Genomic DNA, 24,409 nt, shown 5'->3' on the forward strand with positions numbered 1-24,409 from the left:
TTCTATCACCATATTTTGAGGGTGGGGGCAGTGATCCTTATCTCCACAGGAGATATTCTGCTAATGGGCCATCCAATGAAACCAGGCAGGGCATTGTTCTTTATCTTTTCACAACCCATCCTTCCTCCAGCCAGTCATTTTCTGCTAATGGCCATTGAGTCCCACTGTGGGACTGATAAAATTACTGCATTCCAGTGGAATTTGCTCCAGCCAGGGGGAAGAGCCCAACATTTCTTACCAATTTAAAAACAGAGGCTTTGGGACACTGAGGGAACCCCTTTCTCCACTGGACTCCAGAGGAAAACCGGATTTCTCCACATCACCACTGGACATCTGGAGGGAAACTACAGGATCATATCTTTGCCTGAAAGCCCCTTGATTTCAAAATTATAATAACTTGAAGGGAGGGGGTTTACATTCTCCATTTCAAAGAGAAGTTCCTGCCTTTCTCAGCAGACACCTATCCTCCAAACTAAAACAGGAACTTTTCGTTCTTTGTCCATATATAAGCCACACCTGATTATAAGCTGCACTTCGGGTTTGGACCAAAAATTTAGTCAAAATGGTGCGGCTTATAATCGTGAAATTACTGTGTGGTCTAGTAAGAGGCTCAACTAGGTAATCCTTCAGAAGAGAACAAGCAAGGCCCAGACAGCAGAGTTTTAGCTCCCCTTAAAAGCCCAAATTATAGAGGTCTGTGCTGGCACAAGCTCTCTGCCCTGCTCTGGGTTCATCATGCCACTCTGCCCCTCACTTACTGTTCCAGGGCTTGGGAGCACAGAACTCCCCAATCTGCCTGCACAGTTCAGAGCAGCAATGCTCCTACTCCGTAATATTCCTACTGACAGACCTCATGGGGAATAAAAATTTTCAGTTGCCTTGAAGTTGCAAAATAGACCTTAACAACTAATTAGCAATTTAGATAAAAGAATATAAAAGAATGCACACAGGATGATAAACATAGCTAGAACCAGTGGATAAACAGATAATGGGGGAACAAAGTGGCTTTTGTGGCAAAGTCCTGCAGCAAGAAATAACAGCACACGCCCAAGCTTCCAGGCAAAGTCATCACAATATTGGGGGCTCTCAGTGAATATGACCACCTTTAGATGACCCTTCAGGACCATAAGAGGACTACCAGTAAGAGACAGAGGCAGGTAAATTAATTCTGGGAAAAGTGATGTTCATGCATTATCTAGGAAATATGTTACAATGAATATGTTTAATCATGGTGGAATAAACACCCTGTTGTAAAATTTCACAACACACATTCAATTGGAGGAAAAATCCCCTGGATGTATCAAGCACTGTAATGAAAAATGCCCGTTTTCTAATATTTCCAATTGTGTTAAGAATTTTGTTCTCAAGGTGATTTCAGTATCACTACCTTAGAGGGCAGGACTAGCCAGAATACCGCTCATGGCAGTTACAGACTGCTCTTCCCAAAGCATTGCAAAACAGCAGGGTTGGATTCTTGGCCAGTAAATCCTTTGCCTGGGGGCAACAATGGCAGATTGAGGTGAAATGCTGTACACTGGGCTGCTACATCCAGGAGGAACGAAGGCCAAAGACTTCAGGAGAGAAGAGATAAATGAAAAGACTGTATTAAGAAGGCAGCAGTCAAAGAAAGAACATCCAAACCTACTGGCACTATACCCATAGAAATCCCTTACAGCAGTGGTAAAATCTTCAGCCTGGCTAAAAATCAGAAAAAGCCTCTAAGGTGGCCCAAGGTTGTGTCCCTGAGCAGGTACTCTGAAAGGACTGTTTCACCTCTACAAACGTCTGAAAAATTCATAGTTTAACCTTTACTCTTGATTTTCATCTCCCATGGTAAGAGAACAGCCTGTCCTCTGCCACCCCAGTGATGTTGCAGAGATTAATGTATGCCTATACAGGATTTTGAAAACTGTTTTACAAGTCCCCAGAGTTTGTGTCATTATTCCCCAAAAATCACAGAACAACCAGGTTGGAAAATACCTCCAGGATCATCAAGTTCAACCCATGCCCTAACTCCCAACTAAACCATGGCACCAAGTGCCACATCCAGTCTTTTTTTAAACACATCCAGGGATGGTGATTCCACCACCTCCCTGGGCAAAGCATTCCAATACTGTACTGTTATTTCTGTGAAAAACTTTTTCCTAATTCTATATTCTATATTTCTCTTGGTGTAGCTTCAGGCTGTGTCCTCTCATTCTGTCAGTGCTGCCTGGAGAAAGAGCCCAACCCAATGACTACAATCACCTTTCAGGGAGCTGTAGAGAGTGATAAGGTCACCTCTGAGTCTCCTTTTCTCCACGCTGAACAACCCCAGTTCCCTCAGTCATTCCATTCCTCACAGGACTTGTGTTCCAAGCCCCTCACCAGCCTTTTTGCCTTCCTCTAGACACGCTCAAGCATCTCAACGTCCTTCCTAAACTTCCTAAGAAATGCTTCAGAGAGAGGCTTGGTGCTCAGCATATAGCAGGTCAAAAGCAGGCCAGGGCCACAGATGCCCAACCTCAGTTGCCAAGAGCACCCCCAGGCAGAAGGCAGTCCCAGCAGGAACACATCACACCACACCTGGCATACAATTCACTGTCTGCAAGCTAGAGCATTCTGGTAAGAATTCCCATGCACTTCAACAAGGGATGCAAGAGTAGCTCTGCTCCAAGACTCAGCACCAGCCACCAAACAGTGCTGTTCTCACTCCAAAAGTCACAACCAAGACCAGCATCATTGCAATAAGCAAGAGAGCTGGATCCCCAGAAAACCTCAGGAACCCTGTGTTTCCCCTCCCAAGCAGGCAGAAACAGTCATTCCTCTCCAGCTCATAACAGAGGCACCAAGAAGAGCCAGGAAGAGAGAGACAGAGTTAAGCAAGTGTAAGGAGAGACAACAAAGCACTGACATCTACACACAAGCCCTCAGGTAGTTTCTTGCCACTGAGTCCATCCCCGGTGCTATTCACACTACTTTTCCATCCCCTGTCATATGTTAATAATTCTTGCTGATGGCCCTTCTGCCAATTCATGGCTGCCAGTGCTCAAACAGCAGCGAGAACTGTGGAGCCACACAGAGCCTGCCTGGCTCTGAGGGAACGTGCAAGAGCACTCCAGAGGACAAAGCAAACAGCACAGACATTCATGCTGCAGAAACAATTCAGATTTTTTCAAAACTTCACATACAATCAGCAGCATAGAAAATGTGTATGAACTGACCGTTTAATGCAGCAGTTGGGCACAAGAACCCTGTCTGCTTGACTTGCTCTCTGTTAAGCAGCCCTCCCAGCTTTTATAGCACAAGCTAAGATCATCTATACTGAAGTATGGTGGCTCCAGGAATCCTGATTTTCTCAACAAAACCAATTCCAAACAGACACTAAAATTTGAAGCAACCTCACAAGTGAATATATTAAGTAGCATCATAATTCATTTATCTTTAACATATTGCTTCCCTCATACTTATTTTCTAAACTCACTACAGTGGAATATTAACCCCAAGTAAACATAGTTTTTCATGTTTAAATACACATAAAAAAGATGCATAGAAATAAAAAACTGTGGAGTTTCGCATCTGGAAAATTTCACATGAGACAGGACATCTGTTGCTCATTCTAGCATTTCTCTGTATGGATGAGATTTCCTTTACAATGCAGCACCCCAGAAGCTTAGAACAATATTCTTTCAGATGCATAACAGTTCCTTTACTACATATTCACTTTCATGCAGCCCATCATTCTTTATTTGGAGCTATATTTTTATACACAAAACAGTAGCTTTCAGAGGAGGCAGGAGTTATTAGAAAGTTCATCTGTTCCAGCTGCTTAATCCTCTCTTAAACTCATCATTAATCCTTTTTTTATGACACCATAATTGTCCCTATGGCAACCAATTATGATGTCACAAACAAGATTAGAATTTTAGATAGGGGAACAGAATTAGCTTCTTTGCTATTTGCTTAGGTCCTTAGCAGCTGACATGCCTGATCAAATCACTGCCCAACGAGTCCAATAACTCTGCTCAATATCCCACCAATACCTACATTGGTATTTTAGGACAAGGCAGACAGAAACACAGGCAGTGGCATGTACCCAGTGAAGGATGGAAATTTGCAGTGCACAGACACTCCCTTTCCAGCCCCTCCAAGTCACATTCTCAGCTCCCCAAGCAAGAAATCATTAGCAGCTCCAGCGACATTGTGGGTACTCAGCAGTCAGACTTGTTATAAATGCAATCATTTTTCTATAAAAGCCTAATCCTTCTTTGGATTATACTGAATATTTCCCTTCAATGATTTGCTGCAGCAGTGAAGTCCCCATTAAATACACATAAAACAATCATGTATGGCAAGTGAAGGAAAAGCCCCTGAGCTCACTTATTTCATCATGTTTTCTTCTACTTATAAACCAAATAACCACAGTCTGTCATCTCTCTTCCTGAAGAATAATAGCAAACACACTTGAATGCCTGAAGTGATTTACCCTTCTTTAGTCCTTTTTCATCTATGGCTTTTCAGGCACCCAACAAAGCAAAGGAAGAAAAAAGTAAAACTAATAAAAAGTCAAATATCAGCCACCCAGGTACCATTCAGCATATCATCAACAGCTGGAGGTGTCACATAGTCACAATAAAGATTATTTGTCCCCCTTCCTTCCCCCCTGCAGGCTTTGTTTGTGCCATTCTGGTGAGGTAAATGAATTAGAGTAATAACAAACGTTAAGCTAAGAGCAAAGCTCACCAAAAAAGGGACTGTCCCACAGAATAACATCAGGAATTGCACAGACACCCTCCCAAGCTGCCTCTAACACGTGCTCCTTCCAGCAACCAGGGCTGGCTTTGAACCATTAAAGAACAATCCTGAGAGACCAGCAGTCATGGGCAATCCATGCATTTTACTTTCCAGGTGATCTTTGTAGCTCACAGAAAACGTGATGAATGTGACCCCCTAGGTATATGTGCCCTAGAGAGGCAAGAGATTTGTTTTCATGCCCTGCACTAGAACCAAAACACAGAACAAGTGGCTCCCAGCTGCCCTTGCAGTTGGCAAAGCAGTTCATTTTCAAGATGCAGTTCACAACAGGCGAAATGGCAACGTCTCTATTTGGCTGTAGAGATGTTGCAGCACTTTATAAAATTGACATATTTGCCAGCATCCATTAAAAGAAGTCACCACTTCCACTTTGAAGCAGATTTATATCTTGCCAAAAAAACCCAGAACAGCAACAACAAAACTAAACTTAAAAAAAAACCCAAAAAAAAAAAACTTCTTGCAAGAAAAATTCTGTTTTCCCTTTTTTTTTTTTTTATTTGGAAGCATTTGTCAAACACTAACAAGCACATACATCTATTCATCCTGTTTGCAGGAAGGGTCCACATAAAAACTAATTTTAAGACTGCTTTCCATGGACCACCTGCAGTCAATACAGATAGGCTCTTCCAGAGGACAGTTTGGAGCCAGGATTATGTTGGCAAAATGGTCCTCTGGAGAATCCTCTCTCACATGCTAACAACCGTTGAATATGGGTAGGCTCCCTAGCCTGAAATTATCCTTAGGAATAATTCCTCCTCTCCTCATACTGACTTCACACATACCAGAACTCACAATTTTTCCAGAGCCTGCAGGGCATGACACCAACCACCAAGGCATGCATGTGGGGACTGAATCATCACAGCAGAGCCATTAGAAGGAAATGCATTAGTCTTAATGGCAAGAACTGCACATTCACATGGTCTCTTCCCAAGAAAGTTCTTAAATCCTGTGGGAGACATGTCTGGAACAGCAAAACCAGTACAAGCAGACACTGTTCTGTGACTGAGAATTCAGCAATTCCTGGTCCAGATGTAATTTACTATAACAAACACTACCTTGATTTTGCCCACCTCTTATATGTGTTTCCAGGCTGCAGTTACCAACACCCTTCAGTCTTACCCTCTGCCCTTTTCTGCTGCCCAGACCAGCTGGGCAGTCCAGAGAGACAAATCTTATGGAAATTTGACTAGTACAAAATTCTCGCCCTGTTGAGCTCTGTGATGCTCAGCAACCAGGGCATGGTGGGAGAGATCATCATCCTGCCAAGATCCACTGCCCTGGTGCCCCCTCCCTGAGAGAGGGTAATTGCTAATCCAATTGCTTCATCCTCAGAAAGGAGCAGCAGAAATGGCTAAAGAGCAGATCAACATCTCTTCATGGCAGAAGCCTTTTCAGCTCTAACACCAGACCTCACTCTCATCCTCTCTGCAAGACAAAAAGCTGTTTGCCACTAAGTGACTACTTAGCTTTCTACTAACCAGTTACTTCCACCCGTAGCTGTAGAGGAAGACTCCCAGATACGAAACATTTTCAGGAAGAGAAGAAAAAAACAAGCATTAACTCTACACTTGATGCACATTCAGTTTTCAGACATCCCTGGAGAATGATCTGCCTCTTTAGCTGAAAAAATTTGGATGGCCACCCAGTATAATTCTGATAACATATTTTAATCATGACATCAAGAAGCTCCTGCTAGCAGACAGAAGATAATCTTCCGTGTTCCTTCAGCCTCTGGTAGCCCAGAAGAAGCTAAGTGTCAGAGGGCTGACCAGCACTAAATGTGATTATTTAATACATTTCTAACACAAGAAATGAATCGTGGCCAAGATAGTTTCACAAATGTTATCAAATGACTTTGACTTGCACTCCCAATCATTGGAAAATTCTCATATTTCAAATCAAAATAAAATTACTTTTGTCTTCTGAAACAGAGTGAAAAGAATAACTCAGGATGAAGAAAATTAATTATAGTATCAATCATTCTATATTTTGCTTATAAGATGAATAAATATATGTGTCATGTTGGGAGGGGTTTTTAAACAAATCAGAATCTCCTCCAGAATATTTCAGTTGGAAAATATTATGTAAAAAGTATTTTTAAAGTGGGGATATTGCACTGCAAACTTTAAAGTTACCCTCCTCTACTACAGAAGACTGAAATTACAAGCAAATGCATATATTGTGGTACTTTCCCAAGTATTACCTGAAGCCCAACTTTCTTAGAATGAGCAAAAGGTCACAATTTTAAAAAACAAATGTATTTTCCCACTGCCTCTGAGTACAGTCTTCACAGCATGGCTTTGAAATCTTCCCTGTGTTTAGCATACACCTGCAGCCCAGCCACATCAGGCACAAACCCTCCAGGCTCACCTGGCTGTCCCCAGCACCCTCCTCACTACAGTCAGCCACTGACGTGCACTGCTGTGCCTGCAACCACCCATCACAAAGATATTTTCACTGGTTTTCATTTATCCTCCTATAATTTGTGGTTCCACACATAATAGAAGCTGCTTTGTCTGCCTTTGTAGTAAATTTGTCTCATTGTCTCACAACCTCGCTGTGAGAAGCTGTTAGGATTGATTCACAATAGGGCCAACATTTCCATCAAGCAAATATCATGCTCAGCACCTGACAAATTGTGGCACTGTTCGCAGAATGACTGAATCAGGAACAAAAACGCTCCCACTGTGTGTTTGGGTGGCAGTGTCTGGGAAAGGGGCTACCATGCAGGAAAGAGGAGCTGCTGTCCAGGCACAACTCAGACACAGCAAAACCCAGGAGAACCCTGTGTTTTCTGGACATGATCCTCATGATGCAGGCAGGAGTGGGCAGGAGAGCTAATCTGCCAGGGAATTGCCTCTAGAGACAGCAAGCTGTCTCCTATAGGAAAGGAATCCGTGTCTTTCTCTTCTTCAGCCATTGGACCAATTAGGTGGAGTTGAGTGGCGATTTTACTGTCCCAGCTTATTTCCTTCCTCTTTTCCTTCTCTCTGTATTTCACATCCTTACTGGCTTATTTCAAGCTTGGAGGAATTTTTGTTATAGAGTATTACCTAGTGCACTCTAAGCACAATTCACCTTTCCTCTCCTTCTCTCATTTTATAATTGCTGGTGACCCACTGGAAAAGCCTATCTTTGGTCAGCTGGAGGATCCAGAACTCTGATTGGGTTGAAATAATCAAATCCTTTTTTATCACCTGCAGCCCCCAGCACAAGCAGATGGGAGAAGCAGGCCCACATCCATGTTCTTCAGGAGGCAGTCAGGCTCATCTCTATAACTGATTAGAAGCACAACTTTGAAGGATAGTAAAACAATATCACTGGTGGCAGAAAGAAAAGGCTATTCGGTATCTTGGCACTTCACAAGTAAAATGGAATAATCTCCAATTTTTGAGAAACAAAAAACTTGAGTAATCTTAGGACAAAGGCCAAACACCAGAAAGAAAGTGAGTTTAGATTCTTTTTCTGCTAAGTCAGGCAAGGGGTATAATCAGCCTGTGATGGAAGTTCTCTCTCTGTCTGCACTGCACCTCTCCCTGAACAGAAAACAGCCCCTGCCAATTAGGAAATGAGGAGGAATGAAGTCAGAACTTTCAAAGCCATAGGTCAGCTCCATTCTTCCTTCCATCTCTCTCCCCAAATTAGTCCTCTTATCTTCTCTTCCCACAGAGGAATAGCACGAGCTGCGAAAGGAGAAGAGCCCCCACGTAAGGGCTCAGCAGCTGTGGTTTCCTGGACCAGGTACTCATATAAATATCAAAATCAAAGCTTTTCTTCAGAAAGAAGGGAAGTTGGAATTGTAAGCAGCTATTGTATGGGCAGGAAAATGACAGCTTCCACCTATCATCTGCTCATGGCAGAATTACATTCCAACTCTTTCCTTTCTGCACTAAGGAGGTGTTGGTAAGGGCAGAGCAATCCAGGGGAAAAATACCATATTGCCCAACCAAAGGATTAGATTAGGTTTACCTTTTAAATTCCCTGCTATCTGATCTCTCGCATTTTCCCCAGACATGAGGCAAAAATTGGAAAGAATGCATTCCTTCCTCTTGAATAGGTGACTCTAGAAGATTGAGGAAATTAAATTATTTGTGTGTCATATTAAACATCTCACCCAGCTGCAGCCAGATATAGTGAGGTTTTCCTAAACAGATTCTTTAAGAGGGGAGTTCACACAACACTCTCTCTGGGTTTGTCCTGTCCTGGACAGCATTTCTTAGAGTGCTTCTGGCTTGAGGCTGCCCAGAGGCTTGGACAAACATGCAAAATGCTTGGCTTATGTCACACCACCAGGACTCTGGGGTCTGGACAGCAGCTCGCTGCGCACTGGAAAGCCCAGGTTATTCCCAGAGGGAAAGACATGCAGTATCTCCTCTGGAAAGCAGAAAAGCTGTGCTTCTGCCAGCCCTCCCTTTGGAGGGTACTGGAGTCTGCCAGGCCAGACTGCCCACAGCCATCCCTGCTGAAGGTTATGGTTTTTCTCCCTCTCAAATGGATTAAGGTTTAATTGGTAAGGGGATTTGTGGGAATAGAGCTGCCCCTCCAGGCCACTAGACTGAAGGCCATCAGAGTGGCAGTTTCTAAACACCATGTGTAAAATCTGTGAGGGGGCACCTTAACTGCTTCACCGGTCTCAGTCACACTCAAAGCTGCCCCAGCTTCACAGCCAACATTACTCATCCTCTGCTGAAAAAGAGAAACAAAATGCTGCCAAGACAGAGGCAAAATAACCTGACACTCAGTAATTTTGCTGTTCACTCTGGAACATAGCACATTTATCAAACCATGACATGGTCCATATCACACTCAAGGAAATTAAAAACCCTGCTTTGCTGTTTGCTGTCCAGGCTGAATCAAGATTCACAAAGCCAAAAGAGTCCAGGCAAGCATCACAGCCCTACCCTGTACCCAGATCCAGCTTACTCCATCACTGTTTGTTATGCATCAGAGGGGTTTGTCAGATACCTCTCAGCATTCCTTCAATATGTGAAAAAGCTGGGAAAAAACAAAAGCTGAAAAGCTGGAGCAGGTAACTCGTGCATCCTCCTTTTTGCCATAGGTTTGCATTATACTGATGAGAAGAAGTGAGAAACCAGTCTCTATTCCAATTATATTTTAAAAGGGTGTGTAACCCCTCTGCAACACAGCCAACCACTGCAGGGCTTGGAAACTCCCCATATTGCAACTCTAAAGGGGGAAAGGAAGCAGCTTATGAGCATCTTGATGGCAAAGAATCAGAGATAAAGCACTGCACTACAGAGTTCACACTAACCTTGGAGGCAGGAAAAAAACTGTTCGAGCAACCTCAGTAACTTTGTAGAACGTGAAACCCAATGTTCATGTAATTGTACTTTCTTCATTCATTGTGCCATGCACAGCCCCAGCCATACAAATAACACAGAGCACCAGGATCTTGGTGAAGGCGGGGCAGCAAAGGAAAATTATGGAATTAAAAGGACAGAGAACAGCTAAAAGATATAGAAAGACATAAATTCTCTCATAGTAGACACTGGCCAGGGACAAAACTACCTGTTGCAAAACCAAATGCAGTGCCCTAGAAGAGAAGTGACAGTTGCAACTGTTGGCTGAGAGACAACAATGAAAAACAAGGAATAGCTTAAGTTCTTTTCATTAATGGAAGGCTACCCACAACCAAACATGTCAGCTGCATCAGTACTGTTGCTAACTCCTTCTTCAATGTCATTTTAAATCAAGCAAAAACCTGGAGGTGACTGCAGTGCCAGAAGAGGAGGTGCCTACAAGCACAAGTAGCCGGGAAGGCACTGGTACTGGATATCCCTCGAGGCAGTAGCATCAAAGGCACTTATCTTTTGTTTACTATCTACATGACAGTTTTTAAAATGCAAATTCTCTCGGTGTCTCAACTTACAAGTAACCTCAAAACTCATAATGAAACTTTATTCTCATATTTGGCATTTCACTTGCACAGGAGAGTCCATTGCCCTCTAGGGCTCCATCTGAAAACCATAGACCAGGCTAAAATCAGCAATTAGTAATTAAGGACCTGGCCTAGCATGCACCTTCACATGGCATTTCATTGCCTTCAGAGCACCTGCAGGATGCAATGCTCCAGGAGGAATGAACCTCAATGTGTTTTCACAACAAAAGGATATACTCCTGGGATCACTCACTAATTGGATAAAAGCATTAGAACTACCCCATTACCATCCCCAGAGGAAACTCATTAGCAGCCTAATGAAATAAAGTGATGACAGGAAGGTATTTTCTCATCATCTTTTAATGCTAACGGGCTTTAAAGTTATTTTGCTTTCTCATCCTCTCCTATGGTGCCCAGAAACCCCATGGTGCCTCTCAGAGCATCACAGGTAAGTCCCCTCTCCTGCATATTACACAGCATCAGGGAGCAGTTTCAGAGCACAGAGGGATTCTAGGGTGTTCGACTCATCATCTTTGATGAATCTGTGCAATTGAATCTTAATCCCTGGCCCACTTGGAAAATGCTCCCCAGTGGGTCAAGCTTCCTGATGAGTCATGTAATTTAGAAGAAATTTAATCTGACTACTAAGGACTCTGCTGTTTGGTTCTATGACAGGCAAAACTCATGAACGTTTGAAAGAAATTAGAAATATTGAAATAAACTTTACAATTTTTAAATACTTTGAAGTTGATGAAAGTGCAAGTATTGAAGCAAGTTCTACAGAAGCATAGTGCTTCTAATAATTATCTATTAAACATAATAATTTTTTTCTCCTTCTCTAAAAAGGATCAGCTCATACCCCCAAAACACTTCTGTATCATATAGCCTTAATATGTACATATTTTACATGTACATATTAAACACAAACTCCTTAGTAACAGCGAGGGAGGAATTGATAATTTTGAATAAATCTGAAAAGGATATGAGAAAGCAAGACAAAGTATTCACCCACCACATTCCCACTACCCCCACCTCTGACCACTAAACACCTTCCTCCAAGTCAATCCCTTCTGTCTGACTGCATGGCCATTTGGCTACAGCAATGGGGACTAGTATCAGGTAGTCATAGGGCCAGTGAGCTGGAAAACTTTGTGGGTAGAATGCAATGCTATTACCCCACCACACAAAAAAAAAAAAAATAGCTGGATGAAGCAAATTATTATGTAGCACTTGCCTATTAGGAACTCTAAGTTCTGAATCTAGCTAAGCTTTCAAACAGCCGTTAAATATAAAGGGATTCTGGTAGTGCCATTCAGAGCTGCACTGGAATGGAAATCCAAAATTGAAAGGTTCGGGACCTCATGACCTCATTCCCAAGGTTTTTCTAGCACAAGCGTTTCAAACCACCAAACTTCATCAAAAGTGCAGTATAGACAGGTATTGGGAAATATCTGTCTCAGTTCCAGAGCATGAAGTCAGCCCTGCACCAGCTTTCTTTGTCATAAACACAGTAGTCAGTGATCATTAATTCCTCAGAACCACCTAAAAAAATCTTTCCCTTTCCCCTCAGCCTCCTCCCCAACTTTATACTGAGCCATTTCACTAAATTTACTGAAGGTGTTGAGACATTCAGAAGAACCACTTAGTGTCCTGTAGCAGCCTCAGGCTACAGAAGACCTTCAAAAACGAACCCTCCCAATGGCTCAGTGAAACTTCATAGCAACAAAGAATGCTTTCTTTTGAAAAGGACCTTACAGATCACCTTGATCCAACACCCCTTCCACAGGCTGAGACAATTTCCACCAGACCAGGCTGCTCACAGCCCCTTCCAACCTGGCCTTGGACGCTTCCAGAGGTGGGGCATGCACAGCTTCTCTGGGTAGCTATGGAGGGGCTTGACAGCTGGTCTGTAAGCCAAACTGAGTTAGTAGAACAAGCAGCAATTTTTGTAGCCAGACTACGTGCATAAGTAAATGTGTATACGTGCCTTATTAACTTTTGCAAAACTTTTACCAAATATATTGACGTTCATTGATTTGCACCAATGAATATAATAAATTATTGTGATGTAGTCAATGACTTAAGATCACACTTTAAGAGTTTATAGACTGGAGAACACACATAATAAAAGGATGCCATTGTTATTCCCTTGAAGTTTGTGTGTGTCACATCCAACCCAACAGTGACAGGCAACCTCTTCCAGTGCCTCACCACCCTCTCTGGGAACAATTTCTTCCTAATACTTAATCTAAACTCATGCTTTTTCATCTTAAAGCCGTTATCCCTTGTCCTGTTGCCACATGCCTCTGTAAAAAGTTCCTCTCCAGCTTTCCTTAGGCCCTCTTTAGGTGTATTTGGATATATTATACTCTAGGCAAGATCAAATTATCATACACATGCACAGGTGTCCTCTGCCTCTCCCCCAACTTTCAGGTTTTCTTTTAAAGTTGTAATTTAAATCCTCTTCTCTTCCAGTTTTTTTTTGACCTGGATGAGAGATCTGGCTCTAAGTGCTAGAGTTGAAGATTTGTTCCAAATTTGTCCCACAGACCCATCTGCAGTCTAAAACAGGTCTCTTTATGTTCCTTTCCCTATGTTTCTCAAAGTGTATCTACAAAGACTCAGGCCCTGCACTGCCTGTGTTATGTATTATCACAGATTGTCACAGCCCTACAGGTGGAAAAAGCTGAGAAACATCCAATGGGCAAGAATTAGACTTGTAGTTTGAGGCAAGGCTCTGACCACCTCACTGGGTTCTTTTGGAGTTGAAAAACAAACAGTCTCTTCTTTGACACTCCACAGTCTCCTACTTCATTTGTGGATCTCTTCTGCAGACTAAGATGGGCAACTGTGGTCTTTTGTAAGAGAAAAAATTCTGGTGAAATTTAAGGTGGAAAAGCCCTTTTTTTTTTCCTAACCACAGTCATCCCAAGCCCTGTGTTTTCCTGACAGATTGACTCAACTGGACAGTCTGTGCTAATATGTGGCACACAGCAGACAACACATTAGACAAGGTGGTGCTGGTGTGAGGACTGCACATATCTTAATATTCATGGGCAAAATCCTCCCTGAATTCCTTTCTAGGCAAAACACAAAAGACTAGTTTTTCCAGGTAGAAAAAAAACGAGCTGGCTGAGAGGCAGTCAACTTCCCTGCTGGCTGCATTAAGTGAGCTGCACATGGATCAGCAACAGCCTCACTAGGAGCTCAACATCCCAAGAGAAAGGGTAATGAGAGAATCCAGGGACTGGCACAACAGGCACCAAGGGAAGCAGCTGCACCCAACAGATCCACACCAAGACATACAGGAAAACAGAAGGAAAAAGCACAGTACAGACAGAAATGAGAAGTGAAAACAGAGAGATGTGGGGGCTTTTAAAGAGAGAGAAATGTGCCTGAAAGCTTGGGACACAGCTCTTGGCACTGCCCTTTCCATCAGACCTATGGCCTTTGCCATGAGCAAGCACATTAATGTTTTTTTAGCATGCATAAATATGTATTGCCTCAGAGGAAAGACAGAAAAAAGCTGAAAACTCACACACCATACATTGGAATTAGAAACATAATGACATCCCTTCATCTTTGTCCCTAGATATTTATACAGAGCATGCACCAAGGCCCACAAGCACACAGCAGACCGTGGTAAGCATTCCTCAGCCCATGGAGATCCCAGCAATTTTTTGGCGAAAGCATGGATGATTTTCCCACAACCAGTGATTGCAACTTTTAAAACACACAGCAAAGTCCTTCGGACCCATATCCCACCATAAACCTTCTTCACCCTGAAGGGACATCACTTTTAGCCATGCACAGCCAACAAATACCCAGCACTAACCCACGTGGAGGCCCTTAAAATCTCCCTTCACAAACAGGGGTGTCTCTAGAGGCAACCTTAACACTTTTTTTTTTCTTCCAAATACACCATGTCCCACATGGCTTTTCTTTTTTAAGAAAAACAAATCATAGAAGTCAAAAACTACAAGAAGCAGGAGAAAAAAAAGTCCCCAAACAAACACTAGGACGTGTGGGTGAACATGTCAAGTATACCTGAGTTCATGCATTACTTCCCCTTACAAAGAGCTTTTAAAAAAGCAAAACAACAACTTTGTAAAGCAAGGCAAAAAAAAGAGCTCCAAATTTCTACATCCATTTTATTCCAAGGCAAAGCCTCTCACTGACAGTTCTGTACCTAGAAGTAGATACAAAGATGTGAGGCTGCCATTTCTGACTATTTTATTGTTGTTATTCTTTCCCCCATTCCTCTTTTCCTTAATATTTGTGAAATCCCTTGTCTGACTTTCACGTGTGTATCTCATGCCCAGGCTCTGCTGCACATACCAAAAAGCAACAGGAAGAGCACAGAAGGTTGTTACCTATACACGTCTCCATCCCAAAACCTCAGCCAAGTTGCCAAATTTAAAATAAAAAAAAAAACCCTAAAAGCAAACAAAACCAAAAAAGCCCAAGCAAACAAAAAACAAGCAAATAAACAAATCTATCAAAAGTCATGTGAAGCTTTAAGAATACAATTTCATCAGCCCCATGGCTAACCTAGGAGAGAAGAACTGACTACCTGCTCATTTATTCCAAAGGACTAGAAAGAACAAAATTGGTTTTCCACTTCATCAAAGTTACGTGGCACCTGATTCAGCACTTTTTACGCAATGAAATTTTCCACCTGCAGAGCAATCTGAGTGTCCAGGTCCGTGCCTGTGCTATACAACAGCTTCATCATGTGCTCACAGAGGTTCCCCCTTTCAGATCACTGATGCACTTATCTCCTTCTGACTATGTACATAATTCCATCGCAGCTCATGTGTAACTCTCGCCAGTTACCACTCACAACATCTCTTGTGAGGGGCTGCTAAGCTGAGATACAGAAGGGAGAAGGTCAGACACTCCAAATTCAAAGGCAGTCCCTTTACTTTGTGCTATGTAGAGACATTGATGACCAGACTGACAGCCACATCTCAATGTCAGAAGGGACTCTTAAATGTCAACTTCATTTTCCCATGGTAGGATTCTCCTTTCTGACTATCCTAGCATTTTTCTGCATTTTGCTGCAGCACAGTTTCCACCTCAAAGCTTTATAAATCAAATAGCTTCATGAAAGCCCCTTCATGTACCAAAAACATCCAGTGATCTGCTTTGAGAGGAAATAACAAAATGGCGATGAAAGTCTCCGTTGACAAAGAAAATCGAGTTACTGTTACACAAGTGGGTGGTAACAAGATTGCACAGTACCTACCCACAACTCCTAACAGTTGCACACAGATCGTCTGAGACCAGGCCAGAGAGTGAGAGTTATTTCCTTTACATTTGGTAGAAGATAAAAAACCCTTCCATCATTTTCATGCAAAACAGTTGCACTCATTTATATCATTAAAATGTGTTATGATTCAAGGAAACCTAGGTAAAATAAAACAACACTTGATACAAATGTCATTCAGCTTTATTTATAATACTGCACAGTACACTAATAAGTGCTGTCACATTTCATAAAACAATTAAGTCTTAGTAATAGGAGACACCTCTATTATCCTGTTAATATTTAATATAAACTAAGAAGTGATATGTTTTATGACTTACCATGCCTGAAAATAAAAGAACCAAAAAATGAGAATGCTTCCTATGTCTACATTTCTATTTTGATCCCCATCTGTAGTCTCAGGTATTTAAACGTTCATCAACAGTGACAAGGCTTGTGTAATAAGGATTTCCCAGAAATTCCTTGCCATAACTTTTTTCCCCACTTTAAACGCAGTGACAAAACCAACTCTAATTATAACTCCTGTTACTTATTGCCACAGCAGACAAGCAGTTCTTGCTGATGCTGCAGGGGGAGAGGCCAGCTCAATTCTTGGCTTCTGCTCACAGAGAAAGGGTCGGGAAAGCACACAAGGCACATCCCAAACAGATTCATTTGGCAAGCGGGGCAGAAACTTCAGCCAAGGAAACTCAAACCACCTACTTGAGATGGTGACAGTTCACAGTGACTCATTGCACCCAGGAGTGGAACTGGGTGGCCAGGGGATTCAAGAGCTAAGGAAAGCAGTGCCTCCAGCTTCTCCCATTACCAACAGGGCAATGCAGAATGCCCTGCTGGAGCTGCTGCCAATTAGCGGCACAGGACTCCAAGATGGTTCATTACAGCCCCACATTAGGAAATTCCTGACTCAAGTAGGAGCAAAAATTCTAAAGCCTGCCCACCCACTGCCTCACTCAGGATTTCTCAACTTGGTCAAAATGAAATTGAATTTTTCTAGGAAAACTACTCTCCAGTGACACGTATTTGCCAAACACCACCTGAGCTCTCACAAGAAGGACATTAAAAATTACAGCTTGATTTTTGTTTCCAATGCCACTAATCAAGATTCCCTCAATTTCTAAATAATAATTAAGAAATTAAAACCCATTTGCTCTATTGGTTGTTTCAGTTAGGTTGTGTTGTTTGTTTTGATTTTTAGGGCTGATCTTCTGTTTGATTAGAGCTTTTATTCATTTATTTATTACTCTTACTATTTCTCTAAGCTTAAGCAATTAAATGACAAGACTGCATTTCAGATTAGATTTTGGAGGCACAAATACTTTTTTCAGGAAACCACCAGATAATGCTTTATTTCCCAGGTTTCCTCTTACCTTAGCTTTTTATTGTGGAAATATTCTAACTGAGCATCCATCTTTGGTATATTCTGAATTTCTCTTTATATCAAGAATTACTTCAGGAAAGCAACTTTAACTTCTACTTAATCTAAAAGACACCACGAGGTTCTTCACAAACTTTGCAATGGCAAAATAATAAAAATTAAAGGGAAAAAAAACCCCACACAGCTTTATGTTCCAATATCTTGTAAATATTCTGCTGGCTCTAGAAATGTATGGGGTAAATACTACTCTGAGAACCAAACTGTAGAAAGCATTTCTCTATGGCAGATGTAGATATTTAATTCAATTTTCAGTTTTCATTTGCCAGTCTTTTCACAGTGGGGTGGGAAGCTGAATTTTTGGCTCTATCAGTTTATATTAAAAATAAAATAAAAATTCATTTTGTGAGCCAAAACTTCAGCTTTCCAGCAGAAGAGCCGAAACATCATTAAGATATTTAACTCCATATTTGCAGGGTAAAAAATATTAGGGATAAGAATTGCTGCTTAGCTGTTGGCATCCTGATGACAGCATCCAACCATTGGGTTGGCCGACCTCGTTTAAGAGTTTGAGGCTAAAAATGGAGATTTCTCCCTGAAAAGGTACAGTCAGTGGTGTCTCAGGAGCTCGAGACGACCACCTGTGTATGTTTTAGAGTCTCTGTGTTCCAGCCCGAGCACCAGAGAAAGAGTCAGGAGGCATCTTCTGTGGTTTCCAGAATTTGTTTATTTTATCTAATCTAAAAGTTCTTTCCCTGACTAGCCAAGGTCCTCTCAGCAGGTCAGCCCCAGGCACACTGCCTGCTCCTGGGATGGCATTATCTTTTTATACTATAAACTACATAAACATTATTTACAATTATCTTCCAATACCTCTACTCTGAACCAATCTAAAAATGCCAACATCACCTAAAAGATGAATGCTAGAAAGAAGAACAAAACATGCCCAGATTCATCCATCTTGACGCTAGGTCCCTATTCTAAAAAAATCTTAAAATTCTACTTTTTCATCTTTTGATAAACTAACTTATACTCTACTTATTTTTTGTGGTTTGTAACTCTTCATGCAAAGGTGGTAATTTTTTCCCAGGGGCTAAAATCAAAGGCACAGGAGTTTTGGGCTCTGTGCCAGGGTCTCAAGCCATCCAGGGTATCTAAAGGTATGTCCTGGGTTCCCACAAAAAGGGAGATTTCTCAGGCAGTCCCTCGCTCCGCACAGTGACAGGCACTACAGAGATCCCTCAGCAAGGGACCGAAGGTTCTGCTCGCAGCCCCCGTGGCCCCGCTCCGAGCCGGGCGCAGCAGCCCGGTCCCGGTGGGCAGGAGGATGCGCTCCAGGGGCCGGGGAGGATCCTCTCCAGGATAGCAGCGCCCGGACACGGGAACAGCCGCGCTCCAAAGCCATTCGCTCCCGCCCAGGCACGGGAAAGCGGCACAGCCCCACCGGGAGCATCCCCAATCACAGCGCAGCGCCGGCGTGAGACAGCACAGCGAGCACAGATCTGCTCCGCACCGAGCTCCTGGTGCGGACAGCGAGCTCTGGGGAATGCCGCGGCAAGGAGGAACATGGCAAGGTCGTGGCAATTTTCAAGCTCCCTACGAGGAATACTTATCTAACTTAAAGCCAAGTTTTTCCTCCTGCTGGTTTGACTGGGGGACAAACACGCCTACATTGGTATGTGTTAGAGAAAATCGTGATATATTTAATACAGCAGTTTAATCACTTCAAGCTACGGGCCACATCAGTACAAAACATTGATTTCTGAACATGTTACTCATAGTTTTGGTACAAGTCTAGAGAAGCTAGCAAGTTATTTGCATGCAATAACAACGTCAAGTAGTTAGAGATGTATTACATTGAAGATATTTGCTGTTTAACAACAAATTAAAAAAAAAAAAAAAAAAAAAGGAAGGCTGGAAGATAACACCTTCAGCCCAGTCTCAGGTAAACTACAGTTTAATAACATCGATACAGCAGAAGTTTTTCTTCCTTTTTTCCCCCCCTCTAACAACACCCTGACCTCCCATTTCACTCCTTCAACTGCCACCAGCAGATTTTTAAATTTTTTTAGCATGCATTTTCATGTACATTTATTGTTTTAAGCAAGTTCTCTCTGTTGGGTTTTTTTTCCTGAATGTATAAATACAGCTCTAAGGGTGTATATGGCAATGTAATGCACCTGCATAGAGAGCCCTAAATGAGCTGTTTGAAAAGTGTATGAAGCCTTGAGTAATTTCTATTGTGCCTAATTTCTATAGTGGTTAAGAGAGTCCATGTGCCAATGTGAGTAGGTTTTCCTGGACCTAATAAAGCCCATTTACATTTGCAAATGTGTTTCAGCACCATCATTTACTGAGGGAAATGGTAGAAATTAAAAAAGCCTGGGGTTGCAGGGTGTGGAGAACTCAGTAGAGGTCCTGTGTGGAAGTTTTTTACTCTTCTACCTGTCCAGATTGTTCTCATTATGGATAAATGATAAAGTATATATTATCTGTAGGAAACCAGCTGTAAATGAGGAAAAGGTGTGGAAATCCAAGGGTGCAAAGAAAGTGTTCTTTCTTGCATATATCTTAAGTAGAATAAGTGATATGCATCAAAAGATGCTTAAGAAAAGGCCTTCATATCTGAAGGTTCCTGACTTGTTATCTGCTTGCATAGATGAAGGAGAGGAGAAAGAGGGAAAAAAACCCCTACATTTTCTCCTAAAGGGATTTATTATTAAACCTTTACAAATATTGACCATGCAGAAAACTTCAAGAATACCCACATCTTTAACACACTTCTCAACAATCTAGAGAGCAAAACATTCGAAACAGATTTTACTACCTCCTCTTCCCTACCCCCATGCCCCCCCAAAAAGGCAAAGATTTATTGCAAACTCCTTGCCCTTTTCCCCAAGAGGAGACAATGAGCGAACCTGCCCTGTTAGCAGACACTTTATTTCGCAGCTCACCTCAGACTTGCCCTTACCTACAACAGATTTGCCCCTAAATGGTACAAGCTAAGACAACTACCAGGGTAGAGACACAAAAGTACCAAGAGCTGACTGTTGTTTGTTTCAGAGGTGACCACTAAGTTTTCATTTTCACATCACTCACCTTACTGAGTCTAGGATGAATCATCCCAAACTTCACACTCACCCCTGGGACCACCAGCCCTGACAGGGAAAGTCTCTCTGCACACACCAGGTATTATATAAAACTTCAGCTATGAAGAGTGTTGTAATTACATCATTTTTAAGCCCTGCCACATGCAGAGCTTAGACTCAGACCAGATCCTAAGTTATCCCAGCTGTAAACTGATAACACATTAAGCATCTCCATGGCTCGGGAGAGTCTTCAGCTAATTTACCTGATGCTAGAGACCCCCTTTTCTTGCAGGAACAAGTAACAGCTCTATTTTCTCTATCCCCCCAGCTGAGAGGGCTTGTCCCTATGTACACTAGAACACTAGCTTCCGAGGATGTGCTGCCTCCACAGGGGCTCTGCAACTACAATTATGCAAGACTCAAAAACTTTTTGGCATGGACCTTCTCAATCCGTTTGTGCAGATGCCGGCAATTAGCAGCTCCTAGGTGGTAACAGAGGAGCAGACAAGCCCCACCCACTGCCCCGCCGTGCAGGTGTATTTACAGAAGGAACAAACCCATTTATTTGGCATCAGACATGAGCCGTAAATGCACAGCCATAAAAAACGGAAGACCCTGATTATGAAAGTACCGTCCTGGGCTGGCCATAGCAGGGCATGTGGCACCCGCTGGCTGCCCGCGGCCACGCCTGGGGTGCGGGGCAAAGCAGCCCCCCCACACCCCTTATCAGCTGCTGGGGCTTATGCAACGCGGGTGGGGACGGGCAGGGAGGGAACACTGCACTCCGGGAGAATTCCCACAGAGAAACCCCTTCCGGGAGCAGCGGTGCCACCAGAAGGGTTTTTTCGACCCACGTTGGAGGCGCCGGGATCACGGGCGGCTGGGTTTTACTGCAAAGGGGAAGCCCTGTTCCCCAGGCAGCCGGACCAGACCCCGACACTCTGTCGGAGTAACTCTGGAGTTCACCCACATTCCCAATCACGCTCCCCATCTCCCCCGGCGCCCTAACCGTGACGGCAGCAGCGGGACTGAGAGCCGCTCGCTGGCTTAAGAGATTGCAGATCTGGGAGAACTCTTTCAGGCTGCGGGATGCAGAAGCAACCCATCAGAGTCCAGGGCTCTGCTCTCACGCCGCTACCCGGCCGCGCCACCTGCTGCCTCCCCACCCCCCGAGAGGCTCCCGCCCGCCCGGCACCCACCTGTAGGACACCTGCTTCCTGAAGGTGAGGCTCCGCAGCTTCTCCTCCAGGGACTCGTCCGCCGCCGACAGCCCCTGCTCCTCCGGGATCCCGGCGGTGCCCGCCGCCTCCCCGCCACCCTCGGCCCCCCGGCAGCCGCCGCCGCCCGCCGCCCCCGTCTCCTCGCCACCGGCCGCGGCGGGGGGGTTCATTGCGGCGGGGCAGCAGGGCCGAGAAGGAGAAGGAGCCGGGGGCAGGGGAGGGCCGGCCGGCGGCTGCAGGCGCTGGGGTTCGGCGGCAGCCGGGGGACCGCAGCTCCTGGGGCCGCGGGGCGCGCTACGAGCCGCGGCGGCTGCAAATGGCAGCGCGACCGCGCAGCATCCATCGGCGGCCGCACTGCAGCGGGGCATTGTGGGAAACTCCCGGCTGGCCACGCCCCGCCGCCCGCCGGCCAATTGCCGAGCCGCGCTCCCGCCGCGCCCCCGCGGCCACACCCGGCCGCGCCCCGCCCCGCCCGCGTCACTCTGCAAACACCTTCCGAGCGAGCCCAGGTGTCCTCGCCTTCTGACACCTGCGCTTGCTCGTCTACTGCTTCCAATTTGTTCCCCAGGTGATGTCAATTCGGTGCACCCGGAATCAAAGCACCCAAGCAGCAGAGACATCTTCTGACAAGCATCACGGTGCCCCTTCGTAAAATTAATTGTACTCCCACCTGGTTCCCTGCTTCTCCCTTTTCTTCATTAGGGGACACTAAGGAAAACTTCAGAGGAAAGTGTCAGCATGTTCCAGAACAAGAGCTGACAGTGACAATAAGATTAAAAAGTACAGAAAATGTTGAGGTCGGTGGCTATGATTTCACAAACTTCCATGGTCCACAAATGACTTCCCTAAGCAGCCTTGCCTCCTCTGTGTGAACCCTGTGCCAATCATATTTATGACAGTCAACAGATTCCTTACACCTGAGCCTTTCTGCTTCCCCATCCCACCCTCAGACTCATCTTCTCCACATATCGTGTACACATCTTTCACCTCAACTGCAGCACTGACAGGCCCTCCAAGCCAGCCAATCTCCCTGCCCCTTGTTGGGTGATGAAAAGTGGGTCTTTTCACTACAGGATAAGTATTGAAAAGTTGAACCAACCTTCAAAGGAATGTTCTACCCCTATGCATAACCAAAGCATACATTTCCCTGAATGCACAGGTGCTTTGCTCAAATAGATGTTTTCTCCCTCAAACCTCAGAGTACTTTTAATTACTAGTGAAGCACGTAAAGCATAATTAAGCAATGTAGAACCTTTGCTTATTAGAAGCAAAACTAAGGTTCTCATGCAGGGCTGTAAAAGGAAGGTCTGGATCCTCCTCTGAGTTTTGTGCAGAGAGATCTACAAATATTCATGGGGCTCCACTGGAACCACTGGTGCCTTTTCCATTGAGAACTGGGACCTCAGCTGGAAAGCCTCCGGTTGAAATTCCAGGGAAATCAGCAGTGAATGTTACTTGTGAAAGTATTCAACTTAAGATAATGTGACAAGTATTTTTTTCAGAACCAAACTAAACCATCTTGGGGTGGACCAGTCAAAGAGCAGCTCAGAGCCAGCCCAAAAGCCAGCTTCCAGGATGGGGAGTGGCACCATAAATCCCTGTCTCATCAGTGCTAATTTTGAGGTTTTGTCATTGGTGAAAACCGTGTGGCCCGTTGCTATGAGAAGATGCCAATAACACGCACTAAAAAACCTGTAACTGCAAATTAATTTTGCACTCGGAGAGCAAAACACTGTGCATCTCACAGCTTTTTTCTCTCAGCCTTTAGTTCACGTGAGAACAGCTCTGTGGCCTGTGCCCCAGCTAATGGCTCCACCTCCCCTGCAGCATCTGGAGCAAAGCCCAACAACTAATCAGGGTTTCCTATCCCCTCTCCAGTGAACATCCATGCCACTGAGCCACCTCCTCCTTCAGCATAAGCCCTCCTGTAGCTCCTGCTTGTCAAAAACCCTTTTATCCACATGACCAAATTTACACTCTGCTCCGGGATTACCTATTTTTCCTCTGACTGCTGCAATTTGCATGACTCATTTGCAACACGAAGAGCTAAATTGACTTCCTTTGCCTTTCTTCTGAATACGAGCAATTATGAGAGAGTCTGAGGTTCGTGAAGGAAAGCTCTGCTTACACAATTACACCTGTGGTGTAGCTGTCAGTCCCTGTGTCCCTGTACAGCAAGTACAGTGACAGCAGAAACTTTGTAGGAGTATCACGTTTGCTCCAAGGTGTGGCTGCAGACATACCACTGGGCCAGGAAGGAAAGGATGAGCACAAAAATAGATTTTTAGCAGGTTTTGCCAGTATCTGGGATTATCATGCTAACAAAAATTCAAACTCCTAGGTATGGGTTCTCATCTCTTAAGTGCTGTCAGGTTAAATGGAGCACTTCACATCAATCCGTGGTGCCTCCCCTGATTGTCTGGGAGAGCTGACAGGTTCAGCAGGTGGGCAGCTCTTTTTCCTGGGTGGAAACTTCTCACCATACTGCATGCCATGAATAGCAGGGTGGATGGTGGGAATGGCAGTGGAAATGCAGCGAAAGGAGGGATTTCAGCCTTTTGGAGTAAGGCCAAGGGAAGGTTTATTCCATTACTCACACGCCTGTTAAATCCCATTTTGAACACTCCAGTGTGCACAGACTGTGTGCACTGCGGTAAGCTTTATTCCGAGCGGGAGGGACTGAAATTTCTTTTTCTAATAGAAAAGAGATGGATATATGAAAAAGGGCAGTGGGGAAGAAAAGGGTGAGGCAACCTTGTTCAG

General features: G+C 44.0%; 1 protein-coding gene across 3 annotated transcripts in view; it reads right to left on the reverse strand.

Moving 5' to 3' along the window:
* The window catches only part of LOC116995795 (diacylglycerol kinase iota), a 197,765-nt gene extending 176,030 nt beyond the window's left edge, over positions 1-21,735 (reverse strand). For all 3 annotated transcript variants that reach the window (XM_033058769.1, XM_033058768.1, XM_033058767.1), the window contains exon 1: positions 21,626-21,735. The gene's annotated coding sequence lies outside the window, so the exon portion shown is untranslated. The remainder of the gene's footprint in view (positions 1-21,625) is intronic.
* Positions 21,736-24,409: the final 2,674 nt, after the last annotated feature.

This window comes from Catharus ustulatus, chromosome 4 (assembly GCF_009819885.2).
Source record: "Catharus ustulatus isolate bCatUst1 chromosome 4, bCatUst1.pri.v2, whole genome shotgun sequence".
In the NCBI taxonomy this organism is placed as follows: domain Eukaryota; kingdom Metazoa; phylum Chordata; class Aves; order Passeriformes; family Turdidae; genus Catharus; species Catharus ustulatus.